The sequence below is a fragment of the Megalobrama amblycephala genome, linkage group LG17 (genome assembly GCF_018812025.1).
Source record: "Megalobrama amblycephala isolate DHTTF-2021 linkage group LG17, ASM1881202v1, whole genome shotgun sequence".
Lineage (NCBI taxonomy): Eukaryota > Metazoa > Chordata > Actinopteri > Cypriniformes > Xenocyprididae > Megalobrama > Megalobrama amblycephala.
This window is the reverse complement of record NC_063060.1, coordinates 17,503,371-17,508,679: the sequence shown is the minus strand read 5'-3', so window position 1 is coordinate 17,508,679 and position 5,309 is coordinate 17,503,371. Positions and strand designations below refer to the sequence as shown.

The window sequence follows — 5,309 nt, the reverse complement described above, 5'->3', positions numbered from 1 at the left end:
TTTACACTGGGTGCAAATTAAGATGCATATTTCCAATAGTAAACAGAACAGAAGCAACCTTTTGAACAGTAGTATAATGTACAAACGTTTTGTGTTGGTAAAATTTAAGGTTTTTGAAAGAATTCACTTATGCTTACCAAGGCTGCATTTATCAGATTTAAAAAAAATACACTAAAAATAGTAATATTATGAAATATTAGAGAAGGTGCTCACTGCAGAGCAAATGGGTGAAGCTTATGTTAGCTCCCCCTCACTAGACATCCAGCGAGGAGAAGCGAATGTACAACCACACCCTAATCCTACCCTAACCCTACACACAATTTTATCTCTCCATCCCATTCAACGTCCAGACGTCCCACTGGACGTCCAGAGGAAACCTTGAGGATTCTTTATTTAAAAGAGCAGTTATTTGAATCTGAAAACATTAACATAAACGAATAACAAATGTCTTTACTGTCACTTTTGGTAAAAAAAAAAAAAAAAAAAAAAAAAAAAAAAAAAAAAGCCCATTTACATAGGCTACTTTAGTGCATATCGCCACCTATTTGGTGTTTAATAAACTTTAAACAGTGTGAATAAGAACTATATTGTTTGTTTGATGCTAATTATATAATAAAAAGAAAGACTGATTAAAATAACAGCCTTGCAAAGATAACATGGCTGTAAAAGGTTTTTTTTTTTATGTTTAGTCATTTTGCTTCGACATTGCTTGAAAGGTAAGATATATTATGTTTTTTTTATTATTATTATTATAGAAATGCATTGCATAGAAATAGCATAGAAAATTTCCTGTTGCAAAAAATAAAATAAAAAAAAACATCTGAATGCAGATCAACGATGTGCATTCAGATGTATATATATATATATCAATAGGGCACTGCACTTAACACCTCTGAAGTAAACTAACCCTGGTTGCTATGACTACTTACATACCCTGAAAGTTACGTTTTTGGAAGCGAAAGTTATCAGCTTATTTTGCCACATAATCAGCTTTCTGGAAAACCACCCTGATTTATATCAATGTTTGAAAAACATTGTGCTGCTTAACCCTTTACTATAGTGTAAACTATGGTGTATGGTCATTTAAAAACTACTCAATGTATTTACAAAAGTAACATTCAACTAAAAATGCATTTTAGTATGTCATATGACATCCCCTTCAGCTAATAAAATTAAAATCTATGTGCCATGTGCTAGACATTTTTGTAAACAAGGAAGTGAAGAAGACATGAGCACATGTTAGGTCACATGCTGTCAAGGCTCTATTGTTATTTTAGACGAAATTCAATACAATTTAAAAAAAAAAAAATCATAAATTCAATTTTATTATTTTATTTATTTTTTTTTTCATTTTTTTTTTTTGATAGTATGGAAGAGGATTAGGGCCAAGCAATAATAAAAAAATAAAACCATCTCGAGATTAAAGTTGTTAAATTTTGAGAAAAAACTCGTTAAATTTCGAGAAAAAAGTCGAGATAAAATGTTGAGAATAAACTCGTTAAATTATGAGAAAAAATGCGTTAAATTTCGAGAAAAAAGTTGAGATAAAATGTTAAGAATAAACTCAACATAAAATGTTGAGAATAAAGTCATTAAATTATGAGAAAAAAGTCGTTAAATTACGAGAACAAATTCGTTAAATTATGAGAAAAATGTCGTTAAATTTTGAGAAAAAAGTCGAGATAAAATGTTGAGAATAAAGTCATTAAATTATGAGAAAAAAGTCGTTAAATTATGAGAACAAATTCGTTAAATTACGAATTTGTTCTCATAATTTAACGACTTTGTTCTCGTAATTTAATCACTTTATTCTCATAATTTAATGACTTTATTCTCAACATTTTATCTTGACTTTTTTCTTGAAATTTAATGAGTTTATTCTCAACATTTTATTTTGACTTTTTTTTGTTTTCTCGAAATTTAACAACTTTAATCTCAAGATGGTTTTATTTTTTTATTATTGCTTGGCCCTAATCCTCTTCCGTATGATAGTACTGCAGTGCACCAAAGAAAAAAAAAGGTCATAGAAATAAAGGAAGAAGTTGAAGATCAAGGAGGATAGAAGCAGTGAGGGTCATTGGTCTACAACCAGAGGTCAGGGTAGATGCCACTGCCTGTTGGCCTGTGTGCCTGTGTGAAGTTTCAGCATCCTCATAATTTACCCTAATATGAGAAATTCTGTTATAAATGATGGCACCATAAAAAGGTCAAAGGTTAGATTTAGAATACAAATTTTGGAAAATGTTTTTAGCCTTAAATATATGTAAAATATAAAGTTCCAAAGAGGGATATTCTTTCATGAATAGAAAATTCAAAATAACCACATTATTTTATTTTATTTTATTTTATTTTATTTTATTTATTTATTTTGTAAATAATACTGACCCCAAACTTTGGTATATGGTAAAAATTTTAACAAAATAATGATCATGTGTTTGTAATATAATTATATATTATAGTGTAATTGCATTAGAAAGTAGTGGTAATACTAATGAACAACATGCATTTCGGTCAATTTATACTGATAATTTACTTGATTAACACCCAGTACTTGTCATGAAAATATGTTAATATTACATTTGGGTTTAATAAAATATTACCTTTTTAAATCAACGAATATTTTCAGTAGCATATTAGGTTGTTTTGATAATACTGAATTTAACTGATATGGTCATAACCAGGGCTGGACTGGGACAAAAAAATGGCCCTGGCATTTTTGCTCAGACCGGCCCACCACAATCGGTTGGACACCACCCACGAGTACACCTTCCTTGCGGTCCCTGTAAATATGCATACCTACTGTTTCATTCCCGAAAGCCCCTACAAAGCTGAGTAGTAAGTGCAAGTGGACCAGTGTACTCACTCTCTCTTGACTGACTCTCTGGTGATCAAAGGTGGCAGTGGAGTAGGGCCTACACACCAATGGACAGCAAAGATCAGGAAAAAATTCTTATTTTAAGTGTTTAACTTTGCATTATATCTTAATTCAAGAAATCTTGGCAAGTGAAATTGCTGAAATTGTGAAATCTTGCTGCATTGACAGATAATTTCACTTATTTTGAGTATCTTTTCCCTTAGTGTTTTTAATCTTGTTTTTAGACACCCCTTTTTTGCAGTGCATATTTTATACTTACTTGCATGGCCCTCTGAACACCCTCAAAAACTATGAACAATGAACCACAATAATGAGGGCATCCTGAGAGAGAGAAAGGGAGAGGGAAGAGAATGATAACTGAATGAGTTAAATGATCACCATACCAGTATCTTTAATCTATAACAATGTGTAGATAGATGCACATATTTTATAATGTGCTACATGTTATAAGATCTACTTAACCCTTAGAACATGGATGTAAAATACTGATAATTCTATAAAGAGATATTTTTTTTCAATGAAACAGCAGAAAAACTATAATTTACACTTACAAATATACTTTGTTTTAAAGAGCACAAACCCCTCTTTAAGTGTCAAACATTTACCTCTCATTCTTTAGATACTCCCCATTAAAAACAATGAAAAAGAAAACTATACTACCAAATTACTCACAAAAAAACGTCCTAATAAAGTTATATTCATGTTATTCACTTGTCAAATCAAGTCAAGTGTTCATACCAGAGTACAAGAGCTACAAAACATAACTTTTTATAGCTGAAAAGTGAGATCTAGTAGACCATCATCACGACTAACAGCTATAAATAGACACCTATAGTCTCGTTGAGAAATAAACACATCATCAGTAATATTACATTATAATAATAACCTGAATATTTTTTATTTTTTTTTTTAAATCAGATTGCATCATTTCAGGTTTTTCTAGTTAATGAGAAGGGCCGTTACTGCATAAGTGAACTCTGATAGCTACAAGGGCACACTGCTAGCTACAAAAAACAGTGCAAAATAGCTTTTGATGTGCTATTTGACTTTAGCTGACTGAGTGAACAGTGCAGTAGGTGACAGTCTGACTTCATAATAACGACGACGATTATGTTGTCTTATAATATTCATTAATTTAGGTAAAGCATCATCATTGTTGTCGTCGCATCGTTAGTCCCTCGCTCCCTCCCTCCCTGTTAATCATGTAACTACCCTGCTTACCGCTTCTATTATACTCTCCTGCTTACTCTGTCCCTCACTGACTTCACTGTCAGACACCTGCTGCTCCTCTGCCTGACAGGTGTCTCCATGTTCTTCTATGTTCACCTGTTTTTGCACGTCGTCAGGTACTGTAGGTTTGGAAACTGAAGCTACAGTAACCGCACTAAACATGTCAGTAATTTTTGCACGTTTGAGGCATCGACCTCTACATTTTTAAAAAAAAAAATTTGCCCGCAACTTCTCCGCACCCCCTTGCACTTGCGCTTTTGTTTCTCCATACTCCTAATCCACAGATGTTTTGGCTCTGAGCCACTGCATCTGATCTGACCTGACACACGAAACAGAGGGGACGGGGTGGAGTCTGTTAAGAGATGTGATTGGGCCAGCCCAGTGTCAATATGGAAAATGAACCAATGGGCCGCTGTCCCTGCTTTATGGGCCGATCGTTGGCCAATTTTATGTTTATAAAAAAAAAAAAAAAATCATATCATATCGCGGCCCCGCCCCCAAGCGCGTCGGCCCACCGGGCATTTGCCCGGTATGCCAGATTACCAGTCCAGGCCTGGCCAAGGACTGCCCAAGAGGATGTTTGACTGACATGTAACGCAACCAATCACAGTTTGTTTTGTTCTGCGTCATGTTTACGGGCGTTAAAATGCAAAGTTGATGTCTCTACAATAACAGACCGGTGTGCATCTATAAATTATTAATTCAAGAACGTTGTGCAAGTTTACAGCAACAATGGAGCTGAAAACTTCACATACTTTTGAAAATCCAGCATTTAGTTGATCCCCGTAAGCGCTTGTAAACACGATCGCGTTCTTCTTCCACGAGGAGTTTTAGCGTCACGGCATTTGTTTCCAGGCTGACCGTTAAAGAACGCGACACACACAAGTCTCCTGAGGGCTGTTTCATAAAAGATGCTAAGAAAAGCGAGGATTAAACTCCAAAACCTGACTTGAGTTAACCTAACAAATGAGTTTGGGCTAAAACGGTTTCATAAAAGGTAATTGAAGTTCACGCAGTCCCGCTAATTCGATCCAGGTTTACCTAGTCAAGATAATTTCGCGTGCGCGCTTTTCTTAAGCAGCCCTAGAGGTCGATCATGGATCAAATCGATCCACCATAGGAAACAGCATACATTTTGTGCTATTTTATGCGTTTGAGACATGGTGTTTTCCTTAGTGCATAACTTACTTTTCACAAGTTTATT

At 34.1% G+C, this 5,309-nt stretch overlaps 1 long non-coding RNA gene across 1 annotated transcript; it reads right to left on the bottom strand.

Annotated features, from left to right (window-relative positions):
• Positions 1-2,454: 2,454 nt before the first annotated feature.
• LOC125251518 lies at positions 2,455-4,539 on the bottom strand. The gene is made up of 3 exons (XR_007181020.1): positions 4,097-4,539; positions 3,135-3,196; positions 2,455-2,912 (listed from the first exon to the last, which is right to left on the bottom strand). It is a non-coding gene; the product is annotated as an uncharacterized LOC125251518 (long non-coding RNA).
• Positions 4,540-5,309: the final 770 nt, after the last annotated feature.